General features: G+C 39.4%; 1 protein-coding gene across 3 annotated transcripts in view; it reads right to left on the minus strand.

The window, feature by feature from the left end:
* Positions 1 to 23341, minus strand: part of IL1RL1 (interleukin 1 receptor like 1) — an 88265-nt gene that overhangs the window by 24193 nt on the left and 40731 nt on the right. Inside the window, exon 1 of one of the 3 annotated variants that reach the window (XM_017864988.1) lies at positions 15845 to 15886. The exons of 1 other annotated variant lie outside the window; for it this stretch is intronic. The gene's annotated coding sequence lies outside the window, so the exon portion shown is untranslated. Of the gene's footprint in view, positions 1 to 10510; positions 10632 to 15844; positions 15887 to 23341 lie in introns of those variants that run through there. One more of the 3 variants, XM_017864986.1, reaches the window with a different exon arrangement.

Raw genomic sequence — 23341 nt, forward strand, 5'->3', positions numbered from 1 at the left:
TTAAAATAGATAGAGTATAGATCGATTAGGTAGATACATAGATAGATAATCTCCTACTAATTCTGTTTCTCTGGAGAACTCTAAGACAGCACATACCAATGACAAGACTAATCAGACTAGTTGTTTGACTTTGGACTGTTTTAAATGTAGCTATAGTGAACCACACAATAATGTTTTACCTTGACCACTTAAGAATGATTTAATTTTCCTCTTAATCTCCATCATCTCAAATTTACTATGTATTGCTGATATTTCTGTGAAACAGTTTCACTTGTGTTTTCTACAATTTCCTTTGCTTGGAAGATTTATAATTCCTTGGTGATTTTGATAGGTTTGAGAGAGAGACTGGATCATCCACCACCACTGTGCTTCCTCCAGTAAATTCATGTTTGCAGCCTTAAATGTAGATGCATCAAGTAATTATTCAGACCATAAAATATCAGGAGGGTTGGGGGCAGCGGCTATTGACTCATCAGTGGTAAGGATGTCAGTGTTCTAACATCTAACATGGCTGCACATACCGACACTGCATCAACTGGGCTTAGAAAAGCAAATACTGAACCCAGACAACCAGTTGTTCTGCATCAACTGAGCTTAGAAAAGCAGAATACTGAACCCAGACAACCATTGAGGGTCGTTCTGTTCCTGCTAATCACCGTTCCTGATGCTGGGGGTACAGCAATGCACCACACAGAACAAAGGGAAACAAAAAAATACCTGCCCTTGTGGAATTTATGTCCTACAGGAGAAGAACAGCAAGTAACATAAAGAAATAAAAATAGTTATAAAAGATTTTAAAGTGTGATCCACTTAAGGAGAAAAATACAGCAGGAGGAGAGCAATTTTAGGCCAGATGACCTGGGAAGGCCAACTAGGAAGGAGACATTTAATAAACAGCCCAGGTTGAAGGGGCAGGCAGCATTAAAGCCCTGTCATGGAGACAAGCCCAGTGTGTCCAAGGGCCAGCTGGGAAGCCATGTGGCCCAAAGAACTCCACAGCAGTGAGAGCTGGTTGGAGAGGGGTAGAGACTAGATTGCGAGTGAGTCACCCTGAGCACCTTGGCTTTTATTCAGTGTGATGAAGACCACTGGAGTGTTTCAAGCTGAGGAGTGACATGACCTCTAACTCAACATAGGTATTAAACATTGTGAGTGTGAAAATACTCTTAAGAATGACAAGGGATGAGGTATCCAGGTGAAACAGAGACGGTGGCTATGACCAGGGCAGGGAAGTGCAGGTGGTGAGACACGGTTGGGATGCAGATAGATTTTGAGGGTAGAACTAGTAGGACTTCTTGAAATACTGGGGGAAACCAGCCCCCGATAATTCAACGTAGCTTCTTTTCTATTTTCCCTAAGTGTCGGCCGGTCTGAGAAATAAAGGGAAAGAGGAGTACAAAGAGAGAAATTTTAAAGCTGCGTGTCCAGGGTAGACATTACACGTCGGCAGGTTCCGTGATGCCCCCTGAGCCGTAAAACCAGCAAGTTTTTATTAGCAATTTTCAAAGGGGAAGGAGTGTACAAATAGGGTGTGGGTCACAGAGATCACATGCTTCATGAACAATAAAATATCACAAGGCAAGTGGGCAGGGCAAGGTCACAAGCCCAAGGCGAAACTAGAATTATGTTCCCGGTCTCGCTGTGCATGCATTGTCATTGATAAACATCTTAACAGAGTTCAAGAGCAGAGAACTGGTCTGACTAGAATTCGCCAGGCTGGAATTTCCTAATACCTAGCAAGCCTGCAGGGACTGCAGGAGGCCAGGGTGTGTTTCATCCCTTATTTGCAACTGCGTAAGGCAGAGACCCCCTGAGCAGTCATTTTAGAGGATACCCTGGGAATGCATTCATTTCCTGGAACTGTTAATTATTAATATTCCTTACTGGGGAAAGAATTCAGCAATATTTCTCTTATCCGTGTTTGGTAATAAGAGAAATATGGCTCTGTCCTGCCCAGCCCACAGGCAGCCAGATTTTAAGGTTATCTCCCTTGTTCCCTGAAAATCACTGTTAACCTGTTCTTAAGGTGCCCAGATTTCATATTGTTCAAACACACATGCTTCACAAACAATTTGTGCAGTGAATGCAATCATCACAGGGTCCTGAGGCGACATACATCCTCAGCTTATGAAGATGATGGGATTAAGAGATTAAAGTAAAGACAGGCATAGGAAATTATAAGAGAAATGATTGGGGAAGTGATAAATGTCCATGAAATCTTCACAATTTATGTTCTTCTGTCACAGCTTCAGCAGGTCCCTCCGTTCAGGGTCCCTGACTTTCCGCAACATTGATGGACAGGATATGAGAGCTGTCAAGAGAGGTTTGGGGCCCTGAGTAACTGGTCAAATAGGGTTGCTAGTTACTGAATGAGGAAATGGTAAGGGGTGTAGGTTTTAGAGTAGCATTACACTAGTTTTGGCCGTATTCGGCTTGACACTGCATTAGACACAAAACTGGAGATGTGAACTCATCGGTAGGATGAATATTTGCTTCTGAAATTCAGGAGACATATTGGGCTAGAGATATAAATTTGGGATATGTCGGTGTATAGACGAAATTAAACCCATGAGACCAGGTGAGATCTTCAAAAGAGTGGAAGTAGCTAGGCCATGAGTGCACAATAGAACAACTTCTGATTTTCACTGTAAAACATCCCAGAGAGTAAGTGTTCATCCTTCCCTGAAGGATGAATTTGGATCTCTACGTCCAACACTGCAGAGGTGGTGAGCATCTGGCATGAAGTGACCCTGAGTTCTGACCCAGGTCAGCTGCACTGCCCCCATCAGCTTAAAGATGACACTGGGGTAAACACAAACCAAAGCTGTGTAATGAGGCATTGTATAGGCACCAAACAGGTTTTTGCTTTTTTCCCCACCATGGGGTAAAAGAAAATAATTCAGAACAAAACCTAACCCACAGATATTAAGACATTTTTGTTTTGAAGGTCTTCTTATAGTTTATTAAAAGGTAATAGAAAGAGAATAAAGAAAAGTTTTTTTTTTAAAAAATGCAAAAGAAAGGGCTGGGCATGATGGTTCACACCAGTAATCCCAGCACTTTGGGAGGCTGAGATGGGAGCATTGCTGGAGCCCAGGAGTTCAAGACTAGCCTTGGCAACATAGTAAGTCCCCATCTCTACAAAAAATTTAAAAATTTGTCTGGCATGGTGGCACATGCCTGTGGTCCCGGCTGCTTGGGAGGCTGAGGCAAGAGGATCACTTGAGCCTGGGAGGTCAAGGCTGCAACGAGCCATGATCATGTCACTGCACTCCAGCCTGGATGACAGAGTGAGATCTTGTCTCAAAAAAAAAAATAAATTAAAGATAAAAAAGATACTGATGATGCACCCCAAAATTCTATAAGAGCAGAAATCCAGCCTTATGGCCTGCTGGATCACTATAAGCACCTAGCATACTAACTGACACTGAGTTGGTGGTTAATAAATACGTGGTAATTGTTTGAAAAATACAACTCATAAATCCACACCTACACGTACATTTTATCCGCTGATCAAATGTATTTAAATGTGAAGGCTAATATTTACTTTTCATTTTGTTGCATCCCCCTTTCTTTTCTGTTCCTCTTCTGTGACTGCACTGTATAACAGTTGTTCTCATTGACAACATTTGTATCTAAAAAAATTGTTCCATCAAAGCATATTTGTTAAGAGGAAGAGTTGAATCCTAGCTAGCAGAGGCAGTTGGTTACTCATCACTAGCAAAGGGGAGGGAGATATATTTGTGTTTATAGAGCATTTGTGTTTTCAAAATGTGTCCTATGGACAGTCACTTCAGGATATTTTAACTGACTTCTCAGTTAAAAAAAAAAAAAAAAAAAGTGTAAGAAATGTACAGCCAAACACATTGAAATAAGTTCTATTCCCAAAGGACCTTTGAAACCTTTTAATAAGCAGGTATTTCTAACCACCAGGAAGATAACAGCCTGCTGAGTTTTCTGAGCTGATTTACTTAATTTTTAACTCTTTTATCTTAGAATCTCTTCTTCCTTTGTTTTTCTTGTTTGTTTTGCTTTGTTTGTTTGTTTAGCAATAACATTATAGAATTTTAATCCACTTTGGAAACATTGCATTGTTTTTTTAAATTTCAATTTTGTTAATAATTAGTTTAAATTATGATGTCTTTATGCTATTGTCGATATCACCAATTACCACCATGTTGCTTAGGAATCCTCAGTCCTGCATCTTCCCCTTACCTTGAGCTATAAGCAGCCTCTGTCAAAGTGGCACAATTCCTCCAACATCTTTCTTCAGGACCCACAAGCTACTGTTTCACATCTCTTCTCTCCACCACCTCAAGTTTCAGTCCTTGAAGCACTTTTCTTCTCTGTCCACACTCACTCCCCACATTATGTCATCCAGTTAACTGGTTTGAAACACCATCTCTATACTGATTACACTCTTGCAGTTACACCTGCCGTCCACACTTTTCCTCTGAACTTCAGGTTCACATGTCCACCTGCTGACTCGACGTCTTCACTTGTCTATATTCCAGACATTACAAAATTAACCTGACCAAGAATGAATCCCTTTTTTTCCTCCCAAAATCTGCTCTTCCAACCATCCTTTTCATCTTGGTTGATGGCAACGTCATCTTTTTTCAGCTGCACAGATCAAAATCCTTGGAGGCGTCCTTATACCTCTTTCTCTGGCACATCACTCTCAAGTCACCAGTAAGTCCCAGTGAACCTGCTTTCCAAATACAGCCAGAACTCAGCCATGTGAGCAATTCTCATGGCCATCTCTGCTGATCCAAGCCACCACCATTGCACTGGTCCTTCTCTTGTCCCCTGTAATTGATTTTCAAAACAGAAGCCAGAGTGGTCCTTTCAAATTACTCCTCTCCTCAAACCTCTGCTTTACCCAACAAAAGCCAAATTGCTTACAATGAACAAGAAGACCCTCTGGGGGTCTGCCATCCCTCACCTCTCTGATTTACATCCTGCTACAACCCAATCTTAACTCCACAACACGTGCACTTTTGTCCTTCCTGTTGCTTGGCCTCCCGAGCCTGCTCCCACCTCAAGGTGTTGCACCAACTGTTTACCCTCTCTTGCATTTTCTTTCTCCAGGTGTCTGTGTGATTCACTCCCTCACTTTCTTAATGAGGTCTGTTCTCCCCGACCCTTTGACCAACTAATCCTGTGCTCCCAATCTTCCTAACTCTGCTTGATTTTTTTTTTCCTCCATGGCATTTATAACTTGCAACACACTGAATACCAGACTTAAACATCATGTATATTTCCTGTTTTGTTCATTTATGTTTCCCCTAGGAGATCCTCAATAAATACATATTGAATTAAAAATAAATGAATGGTCTATGGTTGAGTTTATATGAGGATCAAGTTTCTCTCCAAATGTATGTTTACTGAAGTCAAATCCTTTTTTTAATTTTTATAATAGATATGAGAAAATTTTCATAATAAGCTAAAAATCTATGAAGTAATTTACATACCGAGTTTGTTCTCATTTTATGTGAAAAAAATCACAAAATTTTATTTACTCATCAACTACCACTTTGTAAAGCTATACATGGGAGAAAGTCTAATAAGGAACATAGAACATTAATCAACTTTGTTGTATTAAAGGAGTGAGTTTATGAATTACATTTTTTATTATTCTTAAACTACCTGTAACAGTGTAATATTGTTTGGGTAATTACAGTGCATTTTAAAATGTATTTTGCTGAAACATTTTAATTTTAAAGAAATTGCTCTGGTTTTAAAATATTGCCCTTATAAGCAGCTAAGTGTACATGAAAACATCATTCAATGGAAAATAATAAAAGAAGACACGGAAATAATACAAGTACTGAGAGAGTTGTACAATTTCAGAATGCTTTGAATCAATCAAATTTCTAAGTTGATCCATCATTGTACTGGAAGTTTGACACTCAATCAGCCGTCAACCTTGCCAATTACAAAGAACTCTTCTTTGGAATTCTGATTTCTAAGGGTCACACTTTTTGCAATATAATATTTTGTCTCTTAAATAGTCTGTATCTACTACTAATAAATAGTAGCTGGGTATCCATGTTATGTAACAGAAGGGAAATGAAATTGTACATTTTTTTAGGTAATTCTGGGAAATTTTTACATAACTTTAGATAAATCTCCTGGTAATTCTGAAATACCATTGTGGTTGAAAATGGGCTATATTGGAAGGTTTGATTGCTTTAAAAAAAATTAAACTCCCACCTCTCTTCCAAGTTGCTGCAAGATGAAATGCTCCTTTCTTTATCTACCTTGTCCTCCCCTTCTCTGAAGAAGGAAATTCTACCATAGGGCCCGGGAACCTGAGCAACTGTGTTACTTATTTTAGATCCTTGGTCATTCTAGATTTTCTCAGGTTCAGCGAGAAAATATCTATGCCCACCAGATTACATAAAAAGTATGAGATGAGGTTTGGGAAACAGGATAAAGACTTATAAACCGGAATTCGGGATGTGGTTTATGGAAGGAAAGTCTTAAGGTAAATGAGCATATCTCAACTCAGGGACAGACAAGTCTTAGCAGCTCTCCTCTTATCAAACAAATCTTATTTCCATTTTCTTTACATTTTTCTGTGCTCAAGACATGATTAGCTAACTGCAGAGACATGCCAAAGACAATCAAATCCTTTTTTATGTGAATATCAGATTTAAGAATGCTTTCATCATAAGGGTGAAACTAGAAACCAGAGGTGAGTGAATTAGCCCTGGATCTGACCCAGCGACCAGAGGCACAAACCATCACTGGCAGATTGAGATAAGGGGAGGATGAAAGTGGCAGCAAACAGCCTGAAGACAAAGAAAACAGAAAAACCAAAAGGAGCCACATTTACATTAGACCTCCAATTTCCTGAAAATACTCCCTTAATGAAAGCAGGAGCCAAACCCACTTTAAGTAATTCATTTGGTTTCTATGATTGAGGAATGTGTTAGTTTCAGAAATCTTCATGTAGATTATTTTTGAAAAGGTTGTTCACTTTGCATGGGGGCTAGTTTTCTAGATAATTCCTCTAAAGGGTGATTTTTCCGGTGTCTTCAGAGTTTGTGCGTATGTTTGTGATCTGGCACAGACTACTCAGGGAGCATAAAGCAGCTCAGATTTCCAGAAACCACTACTCAGGAAAAAAAGGCAAAATGAAAAGAAAGTAATTTTGAACATTACAACCCCAAATCAAACAAGGTTTTGCTCAAGAAGAAAAAAACGATGAGAGAATTCCTCACTAAAGTCTCGGTCTTTACCCATAAGTTCACTGTTCCTAAAGAGTCATGAAATCCAAGAAAACTTGTCCTCAGCATGGGCATCAAGAGACTCTGATTTTCTTTATAGTTTGAGGTCTCTGCTCAGATGGTGAATCAAAGACATTCAGCTATAGTGTGGGGTTCTTTCAGCCAAGCTTGCAGCAAAAGGTACATGATATTTTCTGATCGTAACACCCCAGACTGAAGAGGAATTACAGAAATGCTGACTGGTCCTGTGGGTGGACAGGGAGAGTGGGGATTGGGGAGGATGACCAGCAACCCCAGGGGCATCGGCATCATCCCATTCCTTTTCCCCATGGCATACACCCCCATTCATGGAGCCTCAGTTGGGTGGCAGTGGGGCTGAGAGGGCAGAGGCCCCATTACTCAATGACTCTGACCTCAGACACTACATCACACTTTGACTGCAAGGCTCCCAAGAGGAAGGCATAGGATGTGTGGAATCCTAATTAGGGGAAAAATGTCAGACTGGCAGTACCAAGGGAAAGCAAAGAGAGAAAGCAGGTAAACTGTAAATCTGCCTTTCTTCATGGCCCAGGACACATAGCTCTTCTGAGCAAATAACTCACAATCTTCCTGCACCCAACTATCACCAAACACCTGCAAGTTAGCTCACTACAACCTTGGCATTATCAGTACTGCACATAGCACCCTGGAGCCCAGGAACTATCCTATAAATATCCAGCAAGCCTTTGTTTCTTTGCAGTCAGTTCCTCTCTGGCTGTGCTGCCCGTTGCAACCTCGTAATGTATTTTCATACTTTCTCCAATAAATCTGCCTTTCTTTATCTACAACTATCTTAGTAAATTATTCTACCCCTGTACCACCAGCCCAGATAGCTGTCGGTCACCTATGACAGGGAAGTATTCGTTCCAATCATAGAATGAGCTCAAAATTGGCCCCTCATATCCACACTTAAGTCATGTTTAAGCTGTCACAGACAAAAGTGGTCTTAGATAGGATCTGCAGTTGTTGAAATTAAAGACTACCCACCCACCTGATAAGTTATCAAGTCTTCTCTAAATCTCAGTTACATCTTGGTGGACACCATCTTTATTCTGTGTTTTTCCATTAGGACAGCATCCCCTTCTACCCAGGGCTCAGTCACACCCAACTCCAGAGCCAATCCCACAGACTCAGCCCAGCCACACACATGCCCAGGTTTAGTCTTGCTCTAGGGAGCCTGGGGCCCTCGTCAGCGTTGGTTGGAAGTACAGGATCGGAGTCAGCAAGGACTTGGTTTCATCCCTACTTCACAGCACTATCATCATAAGAATGGCAGGATATGGTGTGTGGAAAGTGCTTGGCTCAGGGTCTGGCACATAGTCTCAGTAAATGTTGATTGCTGCTGCCGCTATGTTATTCCAAGTGTACTAAGGACAAATACAACCCAGACAAGTTGGAGCCATCCTACCCTTGGCCCACAATATTTTAAAGCTGTTTATGTCATCACCCCATTTCTCCATTCTCCTCTGTGTCTGAGCCAAGGCCTCAGCCCCTATTCAGAATCCAGACGCCCTGCCTAGCTAGCCTTTTCCTTTTTCTCTTGGAACTGGACTCTTGGTTGCTGTTAGATTTTTGTTCTAGGACCAGAGGGATCTTTTCCACCAACCTGTAGTAGGACCCTACTGCACATGCACACACATGCGTGCACACACACACACTCATGCAGACACACACGCACACTCCCACAATGTTGGCATCGCCAGTGTTGGAAGACTGTATCCCCCCAACCAGACTTCATTTGGCCTTAGACATGGATGTCAGCCTGGCTCAAAGTCATCACCCGAATCCTTGGGGGGCTCTCCTTTGCAGTTGTCTGCCTCTGCACTCTCAGAAAACCAGGAAGTATGGAGGGATGGGCAGAGAAATATAAACCCTTGTGATGATAGGACAGATATTTTAAAGGACATAGACGAAGAGAGTTCTCCTAGAGGAAAAACGGGTATCTGAAAACCGAAGACACTCCAGATATACTTGAGCTATGCGGCCACATCTCCAAACACAGAGGCACCCAAGTAGAAAAGTAACTTGGAATCAATCTCCTCACCTAAACAATGCATTCAAGAGCAGAGAGAACCCCAGGTCCTGCTGGGGATCCTGTAACATTCACATCAGCAGTCCCAGCAGCCTATCTACAGGGCACAGAGATCAAAGTTCCCCGAGCGGGGAAGGAAAAAAATAAGGACAATGATGAGGTCTGACAACATTAAGTGTTGAGTGCTGTCTGAGTAATGCACTAAACCTTTACACCTGTTTAACCTTCAGAAACCACACTCTGATCATGATGTTAGTACTAATATGCTAGTGACCTCTTTGTAAGCAAGGAACCCAAGATTTAAAGACGTAGATGAGTTGCCTAATGTCATGTAACAAGTAAGTGTAACAGCAGGGATTAAATGCAGATCTGCATTAGTCCAGAGCCTTCTGTCTCCAACACTATGCATGGAATAGCCAAAATGAGATAATCATGTCCATAATGGTATTCAGAAACGATGGCACGTGAAGAGTTTGGCCTCAGAATCTGGCAGGAGAATGGTTATAGCCAGACAGAAATATGCCTCCCACTTTCTTATGCCTGGAAGAAATTATAAGGAAAAACTGACATTCAGTGGATAAAGCTTTGGGGGCCAGTTCTGCCATGTCGACCTCTGCAACCCTCTGTTGAGTAGCCTTCAGAGAAAAGAATGGAGCCACCAAGCAGAGGATCAAAGCAGGCACCCGCAACAAACTCAAAGTTACATCAGTCATTCACTCCCCACCCCTCCGGAAACAATGGCCCTCACTCAAGAGGGCCTTCTCATATCTGCATATCCACCCCCGTCATGTCCCTTCTCTATTTCCTTCTTGCAGATGGCTACGACCCGGCTTCCTCACCCCTTTGGTCAGCAGCTTCTTGCTTCATTAGTTTTGTTTTTTTCCTTCGTCTCCATCTGAGTAGATTACACTGCTGGATTTTGTGGATTTCAGAAAGAATAACTCCGGAATATGAGCACTCTATGTGTATACTGCAAAGCCCCCATCCTGTCTTACCCTCAACCACGTCTTTTCCAACACATTAGACCAAAGTCCCGTATTACACAAATAAGATTTCAAGGGATTTCATCCATCTGTACCATGATTTTCCCATGGGTAATACTACTTTTCTCACAAGCAAAATTGATAACAATGATTATTATCAACCTAAATTTTGTTCCCTTTGAGATAAAAGTACTTTTGAAAAACACCCCAAAGGCACTTACCCTCATTGGGTTGACCTGAGTTCTTTCTTCCTCAACTTTCTGCGCACAGTCTCATAACTCGGGAAGCCAATTTCTCTAACAACTTTAGAGCTTTACTAAGTGCAACAGCCATCCTCTATTTAAAAACCTCCAATTTTCTTTATCAGTTCAGAGACAGGAACCAGGTTACTGATAAGCTGAACCCGATGATCACACTGTTAACAAATGTTAACTGCAGTTTTCACCACATTCTCCTCTACTTGAAAGATCTTTGATGAAGTTCTATTTCCAATTTTTACCTTATCTCTATAGATGGTTACATTTTGTCTTAACTATATTTTGCCTTCCTCACGAGTGACTTTCTCAGCAAAACCTCCCCAACTCCATGTAGGTGGCAGGTCACTCAATTCCCTTAAAGCGAGCTGGTAGTTGTAACTTCCCTATGGTCACATTTCTAAGAACAACAATGTCCATTTCTGCAGCAAGTTGTTTATTTGGTGTTTTTTTGTTTGTTTCTGTTTTTTTTTAGGGGATGGGCAGAGCCTCTCTATGTTGCCCAGACTGGAGTGCAGTGGTGCAATATCAGCTCACTCTGCAGTAAGTTTTATAATTGATGCCTCACTGGCAATGTTTTTGAAAACTTTGACACATGTTGTGTGCTTAAGTGTACACCGGACTCTGTGTGCAGTAATTTGGTACATGCTATCCCATGCAATCCTCAGAAGCTGACAGGAGCCTCAGACAGGCGAATTACATTACCCAAGGTAGCAGCCAGTACAAGGGAAATCCAGGATCCAAAGTGTCTATACCTGGGCTTTTTCCACGTGCCCCAGATGGCCTATCTCAGGTGGTTGTAATAGAGATTTATGGACATGAGATGCAATTATTAGAATTCTGGATAAACTAACCTTCATTATCTATGCAATTTTAAAAAATACGGGTGACTTTCAAATAATCAGGATGTGCCATCTGCCAGAGTCCTCCCTAATATAGTAGAGCATGAGATTTAGGGCGAGAACAGCCTAGTTTTCCTCTTCCCAGCTGCTTGTCTTTGGGTAAATTCTCTAACCTCTCTGTCTTGTGTGAAGGGTATTGTTGTCAATATTAAATCAATAACCTATGGAGGGTGTCATCCATATTAATGAACACTGGTGATTTTCTGCTCTATCATATACCCATCCTATCACACCCAGCACAATTGTGTTTAAAATAAAAACAAATCTTCCGGCCAGGCATGGTAGCTGATACTGTAATCCCAACAGCCTGGCCAACATGGTGAAACCCTGTCTCTACTAAAATACAAAACATAGCTGGGTGTGATGACGCACGCCTGTAACCCCAGTTACTCAGGAGGCTAAGGCACTAGAATTGCTTGAACCCGGGAGGCAAAGGTTGCAGTGAGCCAAGATTGCACCACTGCACTCCAGCCTGGATGACAGAGTGAGACTCTGTCTCAAAAGGAAAAAAAAAAACCTTCAAAATGTATTTGAAAAGATGGAATGATTCATAATATGTACCATATCTAAAGATCATGTTTATGTCAAGAGACTAACAAAACCTGGGTAGCACCTGACCTTCAATCTTCAACATCTGAGGCTCATTTTGGTTTGGGTGCAGAGCTAAGATGTCTTCTCTGTGTGAATACAACCTCACCCCCAACCCCCACCTCAACACACAGACAAATGAACAGCTGTGTATACTCTCCAATTTTTGTGGATTTGTGTCAAGACCCTCGTCCAACCAAGTGAGCTAGATCACCTCTTCTCCTTACTTAGGGTCGCCATACATAAAAGATGAAAATCTACATCAAGGAGATAATGGTAGACTCATTTGCATACTATGCAGTCTTTAGGTGGATTATGACTTCATAAGGTCATCAATCATTTATTCTCCACTGCTAGAGAACTGGAGAAAATATACCTAAATAATACACAAAACAGTACTCATTGATGTCCCCAACATTGTGTCAGGCATTGTGAGAGGTGCAAGAGAAGATGAGACTCATTGCTGACCACAAGGAACTAAAATAAAGACCATGGGAAAAGAGGGGTGGGGACAGGGATGTAGGATTTTACAAATCTGCAAATTTAAGATTTTTTGTTTTTTGAGATGGAGTTTCACTCTTGTTGCCCAGGCTGGAGTGCAATGGCACGATCTCAGCTTACGGCAACCTCCGCCTCCCGGGTTCAAGTGATTCTCCTGCGTCAGCCTCCCTAGTACCTGGTATTACAGGCACCTGCCACCATACCTGGCTAATTTTGTATTTTTAGTAGAGATGGAGTTTCTCCATATTGGTCAGGTTGGTCTCAAACTCCCGACCTCAGATGATCCCCCCACCTCAGCCTCCCAAAGTGCCGGGATTACAGGCATGAGCCACTGCCCTCGGCCTCAAGATTTAAATTATACAGAAATTTACAGCAGTTAGAATATTTTTAAAACTATGGTATGTTATCAAGAGACTATAAAGTAGTCTTTACTCAGGAGTGTAACTTTTTGGCCTGGCACAGTGGCTCCTGTCACTGTGGGAGGCCAAGGCAGGAAGATTTCTTGAGGCTAGGAGTTTGAGACCAGCCTGGGCAACACAGTGAGATTTTGTCTCTACACAAAAGTTTTTAAATAGAGTGGAACTCAAAAAAATTTTTCTAGCATGGTTGAGCTACAGTTCTCTCCTAGTTCTAGATCTCTTAATATCCTTCACATCACATGAGTATCATGGCAGCAGTATTTAGAAACTTGCACCACATCCGCTGTGGAACTTATTCTTCAGTCTCTATCATTGGCATTTACGTACTTGATTGTCATCAAAATGAATAATGCCATTTTCAGTGCTTCCATAAATAGTTATCAAATTCAGGGAGACTAACACCCATCAAGGTCCTCCTGACTTAGTGATAAAGAAGGCCACATCTGAATGCAGATATGAGGGCCTAAGCAGCCATGGGTAGCTTGAGGAAGTTTCTCTTGAATGATCCCTCTATGCCAGGGCTCTGCAAAATGTGGAATTCAGACTCCTGCTGCTGTACCCACCTGGCAGGGAGAGACTAGGCAAGCCTGTAAGGGGCCAAGTCCTGCCCCGCTGTGAGGATCGCTCCCCAGGGGTGGAGATCTTTAATGGTGCACCCTAAGCATGGTTTGCTTACAGGCCATGACACCTCTTGGAGGTAACTCTCCTTAATGAAAGTGCCCCAGAACCAACAAAGGCAGCTCTCTAAGGAGGGCAGAACAACATCTGTGACAATTCACCAATCAGTGACCTGAAAGGATAGATCAAAGTTGGCCAAACTTATTTGTCTGAAATGAGAATAACATACAGTGCTCCTGGAGAAGCAGAAAAGTGGAGTTTGGGCACACACATGTGTGCTCAAGGGCTTGTTTGTGTGTGCACATGCAGGGTTGTGTCCACATGGAGAGGACATCTGAGCTCTGCACCCAAACCAAATGAGTTTTCGTAATGTTGAAAATTGCCCTAAATTGGCAAAAACAAGAGGTTAGCTAGTCTTCCTTGCACTTTGAAGAAACAGGTTCAGATCCAATACCAATTCCACAGCTTATGATAACCCAGAGTCCCCTCATGACATCTGCTGATTTCTGGGGCTCATTTTCTCCGAGATCCTGTGTCTCTAGCTGCAGGAATATCATCTTTGTTCCGCTCAGCATCAGCCCAAAACTCAGTCCCCTCTCCAGTTTGCAAAAGAAATCCATTTACACCAAACATTTCTAAAATATGGTGTACCTAGCTAAAGATTCACACATCACATGGAAGACCTTATGGCCTCCTACCATCCACCAGGTCCTCTTCCTCCTCTCCTCTCCCCTGATCATCACCCCTCTTCCCTTCTTTCCAGTGCTTGTCGCTGGATGGGCTCAGCCCAAATTCACCAAGGTACTAGGCAGCTAGAAAGCTTTATCTCTTTTAGAAAGAAGGCAGATTGGCTGGGTGCGGTGGCTTATGCCTGTAATCCCAGCACTTTAGGAAGCCAAGATGCATGGATCACCTGAGGTCAGGAGTTCAAGACCAGCCTGACCAACATGGTAAAATCCCGTCTTTACTAAAAATACAAAAATGAGCCAGGAGTGGTGGCAGACGCCTGTAATCCCAGCTACTCAGGAGGCTGAGGCAGGAGAATCGCTTGAACCTGGGAGATGAAAGTTGCAATGAGCCGAAATCCTACCATTGCACTCCAGCCTGGGCGACAAGAGCAAAACTCTGTCTCAAAAAAAATTAAAAAAAAAAAAAAAAAAAGAAAGAAAAGAAAAGAAAAGAAAAGAAAGAAAGAAGGAAGATATAGATGGCAAATCCATTTTTGTCTGTCACATTTACCTTTGCTTCACCTTCATGTCTGCATGAGTACCCTTTCCCTCACTTCTAGAACATTCCCTCTTCTTACTTGGTTGCTTTAACCTATTAAGTATGTTGTCTAGTAAAACCTACTCCTTTACTCTCTTGAGGAGTATAGACTTTTTTAAAAAGTAGAAAGGTCATAAATACAAATGTCTGAATGGCTTATACAGGAATTCCAGCATCTATGAAAGAAACAAAACTGAAGTAGAATTCGTTTTAACCCAGAAAATTCTAATCAAACCTAATACATAGCCAGAAACTTTACCCTCTCTTAAGATTAGCCCTGTGTGTCTTTACCATACCCCTCACTCAGAATGCTTGTTTTCATGAGATTTAGCAGGAAGCAAACACTCAACCTTATTTTATGGTTACACCATAATATGTGCATTCAGATCTTTCATGATTCGATAATGGGTAAAAAATCTTCCTGTGTTCAGAAATTAAATTGGCTGTTTTTTATTTTCCTGAGGCAGTTAGCCTTAATGATTGGCTCCTATTTGTCTGAATATGAACTGTAGGGATCAAAGACTTTGCTGTATTCATTCTCTTTCTTGTCCACTCTTTGAGAAATTAAAAATTACAACAAGGCACAAAAGCTAGTGTGTTTCACTCTTCCCCCTTACGCCTATTCCAAAGTTCAGAAAAAGTCTATATTTAGTTGAGAGTTAACACAGGTGCTTGATTTTGGGTCTGTGGAATAGAAGTTATGTTAAAACCATATGTTCACCTGGAAGAAAAAAAATAATTTTGGTAAAAAATTAGATTTTTATATTCTCTCTCTCTCTCTCTCACACACACACACACACACACACACTTGCCCCTTCCTTCCTCATCCGTCTTTTGCTCACTAAGCAAAAAAAAAAAAACAGGTTTACTCAATGGTTTCTATAAAACACATTTAGATATTTTCACATTTTAACAGGGTTCACGTGTCCCCCACCAGCCTTGAATAGTTTAAGCAAAAGAATGAGCAACTGGGTAGCTAGAAATTGTGAGTTGTCAACAAAAAGTACCTTTAATAGCTGTGGCAGGCAGCCTCCAAGATGGCCCCCGTGATCTCTGCATCCTGGTGTTTACATCCTTGTGCAGTCTTTTCTCTCACTGTACCAGGTCAGGTCTTTGTCATCAATATAATACGGAATAAGTGATCACATGCCATTTCCAAGATTAGGTTATAAAAGGCATCCTGTGGTCATCTGGGACGCTCTCTCTTGAATCACCCCCTCTGAGAGAAGCCATCTCGAGGGCAGCCCCAGAGAGTGCTCCACATGGACAGGTCCTGAAGCCTCCTGCCAACAGCCACATGAGTGAGCCTAGCAGCAAGTCCTTCAGTTGCAGTCGAGTCTTCAGAGATGACAAAGTGTAGTCAACAGCTTGATCACAACTTCATGAGCAACCCCAAGGCAGAACCACCAAGCTAGGCCACTGTCAGATTTCTGACCCTCAGGAGCCATGTGAGATAATAAAGGTTTACTGTTTAAGCTGCTAAATTTTAGAGTAATTTGTTATGGCACAACAGATCCCTAATAGCTGATAGAAAATGAACTTATACTATATTCTTTGTGGATCTAACAACAAATACGTAGAAGTCAGGGGTACTTGCTAGTAAGAAACGACTTGATCTCCATGATTTTTTTTTTTTTTTTTTTTTTTGGTACTCTATTTCCCTTACAAAGTAGTCAAAAATTCAACTGTTACTCCTACTCAGAAGGCCTTTTAGTGTCTGTGATGTCAGGAAGCCATTTCTGTTATAACTCTGGAGTTTCTGTTATCAGAGGAAACGTCCGGTCTTACAGATTGTTCCACAGATATTAAAAGCACCCTTTCCCTAGTCTGATCACATAAAGTCTCTCCCTTCTACATGCTCATTCTATTTATTCAACAGATTTTATTCATGGATCAGAAGGAAACACATTTGTTTTGTCAAGAAAGCAACATTTCACCATAATGCCCTCACAATCGGGGGTCTTCCTCAAGTTACTACTGGTCAGCAGTGGCGTCTGAGAGACCTCAGGGAGACAGATCTCTATGAACCCTGAGGGGACACTCAGCATCCTTCAGGCAATAGCAGTTGTGATAGCAAAGGCAAGCATTTGTGAGAACAGTGGGTGAAGGACCCCTTGGGCAGCACCCCATGCTTTGTGCAGACAGTCTTCTCTTTGATCAGAAATGTTCCGATGACGCAATGCCTTCCTGCTGTAGTGGCTCTTGTGCCCTGAAATCTCAAACAAGCACTTTGCCTTATGACACGGTAAGAACATAAAAGGAAAATCTGATCTGTAGGTTACGTTCTCAGTATTTTCCCTGTGTCGTGGCTTTCATGCTTTGGTGTCTCAAATACCCTCTCTGCTTCTCCCATTGTAAGAATGTGAGAGGAAAGGCTGATCTGTAGATCGTGTTCTCACTCTTTCCTCCTGTTGAAATGTTGAAATAAATGTCAACATTTTCCTTCATGGCTGTATTTCTTCTAAAACCTAGAACTCTAGAAACTTCTATCTGGGGCTGGTAAAAAATTAAAGATGTCCTTTGTTTTGCTTAAATTACCCAGTCCTGTCAATATGCATCACAGAATGCCCTCTGAGGTCAAGTCCAGATATTTTGAAACATTACAAGAAAATTTAGATTTAGGAGGGGAAAGGAGATTAGGAAAGGGGAAAAAAGGTGATTTCACAGGGACCACAGGCATGCATTTTCAGGAAGGATTTTAGTCATCCACTTGAAATTGTTTTGCTTCAAAGTTGTGTACAGTTCTCTAGAAATTGATGACACATGTTTTAAAGCAACAGTTTATTTGCCAATGTACTTGTGTAATATGTAACACATAACATCTAACAGGCACTGCCCTTCGGTCTGAAGCACATAGCACCAGAGTCATGGGGCACAAAAGTCACTTAAAAACTATTGATTTATATCAGTAATGCACAGTTAATGAGTTTTAAAATGTATAGAATACTACAAGTGAAAAAATTCTCATACCCTAATACTCAGAGATAACTATAGTCTAACATACCCACATATTTTCTGCTGGCCTTATTGCTTAGAGAGTATGTGGATACAATTGTGCAAGATATATATATATAACTATGTACAAATATTATATATACACAACAGAAAATGCAAAACTTCCCAAGAGACACAAAAGAAAACAAGTGAATGAAGAGTCATGTCATGCTTCTAGAGAAGACTCAGTAATAAGATTCATAATGAACTTTTTTGAAAGTTGACAAAATAATTCTAAAATTAAAGTGAAGAATAAAGGAAAATGGCAAAGCTAACTTCTCAGTAAGTGCCTGTGTGTGCCACACACGGGTTCCACCCACACAATCATCATAATAAACTTCTAATATAGGGACTACTATTACCCTCACTTTACAGATAAGAAAACTGAGCCATGTCGAAGTGAATAAATTTGCTGGGTCACATTGCCAGGCAGCTAAGAAGCTGGGATTTGAACCCAGGCACAATGAAAGTGAAGCCTGCACTATTATCCAAAATCTGCATTGCTTCTCAATTTTCCAGAAATACATAAGATCAGTCAGGAAAATATGAAAAATAGTAAAAGGTTAGGAGAACGGATGATTTCTCCTTGAGCCTACTGTTGTCCTACAGATATTCCTCTGTGGATATTCCTACAGATACTCTCTTTTGAGCCTACTGTTGTCCAATAAAGTTTCAGTAATTAAAATAATATAGAACAGCCACAGGAGGAGACAGACGACTTACAAGAACAGAATAAAAGATCTAGAAACCAATGGAGCATTAATAGGAATTTATCACAAGATTATCAACATGATGAAAAAAGTCAGTATATCAAACCTGAGAGAAAGAATAGGTTTTAAATAAATGGTGTTATGACCATTTTATATTTAATGCAAGCATTACAAATGGTTTAATATTATCATTATAAAATATAAACATATAAAACAATCAGTAAGAAAATTTAATCAGTAAGAAAATTAAATTCCAAATGGATTAGAGATTTAAAAGGAAAAAGAAAAAAGTTAAATCTGTAAGCAGATAGAATTAAGTATTTATTTGGTAATGAGGTAGAAATAATATTGGCCTTCTAAACTCAATGATAGAGATAGGAATCATAATGTGAAAGACCAAATAAATCTGATCACATCTGAAAATACCGTAAATAGAGAGCAAGCAAAAAACTGATGAAAATGTTGCAAACACACACATATGCATACACGTGCGTGCACACGCACACACACACTCAACAGAAATATTTTATAAATTAATAGCAGAAAAGACAACAATCTAAACTTTAAAATATGCAAAAGATATAAACTAAATTCAAAAAGAAAGTACAGAGATTTTCAATTAACTAATTAAAATATTATACACCAAAATAAATAAAAATACGAATTAAAACCAATAAATGTGCCATTTGTACTCATGAAGCTTGGAGGTTTAAAAATTTATAATAATGATACCCAGATATTTGGAGAGATAATAAGCATACAAACTGGTGCAACCTTTCTAGATGATAATTTGGAAATCTGCATCAAAATACCCCTGAACTCAGCAATTTCTCTTCTGTTAATACAGTTGAGATAATCATGGATGTTCAAAAACATTTAGCCACTCATTCACCATGTTGTAATAATAGTAGGAAAAAACTAAATATACAAAATAAAGAATTAATTAATCTATGGTACTTCTAAATAGTAAAATACTTTGCAGTCATCAAAAATGATGTAGAGTAATAATATTTAAATAAATAGAAAATGTTTGTGATATACTTTGTTTAGAGGACAAGTTTTGTGATTTCTACTTCCAGCCAAGATAGAGTAACAGGAACAAGATTTACCCTCCTGACTTAAACAACTAAACACTGAACAAAACATATGAATCTACGGTTCTCAAGATATGAACATCAGGCAATGGACGACAGTGAAACTTGAGAGATGGGAAGCAAAAAAAGAGCCCGGCAATTGCCCTGGTTACTGCCTGGAGAGTTTCTGATCTGTGGCAAAGAGAAGAGGAAGAGAGATGAAGTCCAGTGGTCTCTCTGAGATGAGGAATCAGAGCTGGGACTCTGGGAAGGCTAAGGTAGCTTGAGTTCACAGAGTAGTGAGGAGGAGATCACTACAGAGATATCTATAGAGTCCTTCAATTACTCAACTCAGTACTGATGAGCTCATGCTTCTGAGGAAGTGATCTGTGGTCAAAGAAAGAACCACCCAGAAAGATTAGAGGGAACAATCACCACAACTCTTACACAGTCAGAAACAGTACCTGTGCCCACTATTCAAAACGGAAAACGACATAACTCATGAGTTTTGTCTCAATAGTAGTATAAATTAACCACAGACTAAATGTCACTCTGGGTACACATAAAGAAACTTAAAAGTAAGACCCAAAAAGGTCAAACTTGTTTCAGGGCAACATAACAGTAATTCAGAGCATAGCTCAAATATTTATAGAAATTCAAAAATATTCAGCCGTCAGTATGTTAAAATTAACATTGTCTGGCATACAATCAAAATTTTCAAGCGTAAAAGGAAAAGAAAAATATTACCCTTAATAAAGAGAAGAATCAATCAATCAAAACTAGCAAAGAATTGACATAGATAGTAGAATTAGCAGAAAAGGACACAAAAACAGCTATTATATCTAAATTCTATATGTGAAAAAATCTAGATGAAATATTGTGTTAAGCAGAGATATGGCAGATTAAAAAAAGACCTAAATAAAACACCTACAGATAAAAGCTACATTTCAGATGAAAAATATATTGTATGGGATAGAAACTACGCAAAATAAAATACAGAAAGAAAAAAGATCCGAAAAAAAATACAGCGTCTGTGAATTGTGGGGAAATTTCGAGTCATCTAATGTAAGTGTAATTGAAGTTCCAGGAGGAAATGAGTGAACAGAAGGACAGAAAAAAAGTTATATGAAGAAATAATGACCAAAATATTGCAAGTTTGATGAAAAGCATAAAACTCTGAAGTCCCAGAAACTCAAACACTAAAAATAGTGATAAAGAAAAACTCTTGAAAGTGAGAAAAGAAAAAAACATGTTACTATAGAAGAACTAGGGAGAGGGTGACATCGGATTTCTCATCAGAAACAATGCAAGCAAGAGGACAGCAGAATGAAATCTTTAAATAACTGAAAGAAAAGTCACCTTAGAACCTTTTACTCAATAAAAATATCGCTCAAAAGTAAAGACGAAATAAAGACTTTTTCAGATGTACAACAGCTGAAGTAATTTGTCAGTAACAGACAAGTACTACAAGGCATGTTAAAGGAACGTCCTCCAAGTAGAAAGAACTGATACCAGACACAGATCTGATCCACAGGAAGGGATGCAGAGCACCAGAAATGGTAGCTATGGGGTAAATACAAAGATTTTTATTTCTTATTGTTTAAATTATTTAAAAGATAATTGATTGTTTGAAGCCAAAGTAATGACAATGTAATGTGGGTTTTATAATATGTGTAGAAGCAACATGTATGACAGCAATAGCACAAAGGCCAGAGAAGAGAAATGGAAGTTGACTGTCGTAAAGCTCTTAAATTATCAGTGAATTGGTACAATATCACCTGAAGGTGAACTGTGCTATTTAAAGATGTATACTAACTCCGAATCACCCTAGAGAAACCACTACAACAGCACAACAAAGAGCTATAGAGAATGATCTTACAAAGGAGAAAATTTGGAATTATAAAAAAAAAAAATCCAAAATAAGACACGAAAACGATAAATGAGGAACAAAGAACACATGGGACAAATAGAAAACAGATAGCAAGAGAAGAACTTTAAGCCCAAATATATCAATAATCACATTAACATAAATGATCTCTGAACACCCCAACTAAAAGGTAGAGATTCTCAGTTTGGATTAAAAAAGGAAAACCCAACAACGCTCTGCCAACAAGAATCCAACTTTAAATACAAAGACACAAAAAGACTCAAAGCAAAAGAAAGAAACAAGATTTTCCATATTAATGCCAATCAAAACATAGCTGGAGTGGCTATCATAAGATTAGACAAAAAATGCATATTATATATTGCTGTAAAATTATACATAACCAGGAATAAAGAGAGTTATTCCATACATTATAGATAACCAGGAATAAAGGGAGTTATTCCATAATGATAAAGGGGTCAATTTATCTAAAGAATATAACAAGACTAGCTGTTTATGCTTCTAATAATTGAGCTTCAAAACACATGAGGAAAAAACTGATAAAAATGAAAGGAGAAATGGAGAAATCCTGAGTTATAGTCAGAGATATCAATATTCTTCTTTCAGAAATTGATGGAAGAAACAGAAAAATCTGTAAAGATATAGAAAATTTGAAAACCATTGTTAAGCAATTAGACCTAATTGACATTTACAGAACTCTCCACCCCACAGCACTGGAACAAGCACTCTTCTTAAGTATACAAGGATCATTTACCATGAGAGAGCATATTCCAGTCCCAAAACCAAGTCTCAATAAGTTCAATGGATCAAGGCATACAAAGTGCGTTGACAGCAACGGAATTAGAACACAAAATCAATAAAAGAAATATCTAGAAACTTTGTAAATGTGCAAAAACCAAATAATACACTTTTTAAATAACCCACGGCTCAAACAAAAAATCAAAAGGGGAATTAGAAAGTATTGTGAACTCAATGGAAACAAAACCACTACATATCAAAATGTGGGATATGCCACTAAAGAGGGAAATTTACAACACTAAAGGCGTACATTAGAAAATAATAAAAGTCATACATCAGTATCATCAGTTACCACCTTAAAAAACTAGAAACAGAAGAGCAAAGAAAGCACAGAAAACAGAAGAAAATGAAATAATACAAATCAATGAATTAAACAGTGAAATAGAACAGAAAAACAATAAAGAAAAATCAATGATGGCAAAAGCTGCTTTGTTGAGAAGATTAATAATCTTGATAACTCTCTAGCCACCCTGACTGAGGAAAAAAGAAAAAAGACACAAATTACTAATATCAAGAAAAACAGAGTTGACACCACTAAGTTTCTATAGATGTTAAGAAGATAATAAGGGAGTATGATAAACAATCAACAAGAATGACATATTGATAAATGCAATAGTATGGATGTACTGAGAAATGCAATTGTATGGATGAATTTCAAAATAATTATGCAGCGTGAAAGAAGCCAGAGAGAAACAAGCACATGCTGTATTATTCCATTTGTATCAATTTCTAGAAAATGCAAACTAACTTATAGTAACAGAAATCAGGTCAGTGGATGCCTGTGGATTAGGTGGGAGAAGTTGAAGGACGAACTTCGAAAGTGGTGTAGAAACTTTACACAGCATGGGTATGTTCATTATCTTGACTGTGGTAAGGGTTTCACTGGTGTGTATACATATGACAAAACTTAGATTGTACAATTTAAGCGTATGCAATTTTTCATATGTCAATTATACCTCAATAAAGCCATAAAGAAAGGAATTTTTAAATGTAATATACGTCATGACTCAATGTATACTAAATAATCAACACACACCTGCAAAT

Source organism: Rhinopithecus bieti, unplaced genomic scaffold (genome assembly GCF_001698545.2).
Source record: "Rhinopithecus bieti isolate Rb0 unplaced genomic scaffold, ASM169854v2 scaffold_76666, whole genome shotgun sequence".
NCBI lineage: Eukaryota > Metazoa > Chordata > Mammalia > Primates > Cercopithecidae > Rhinopithecus > Rhinopithecus bieti.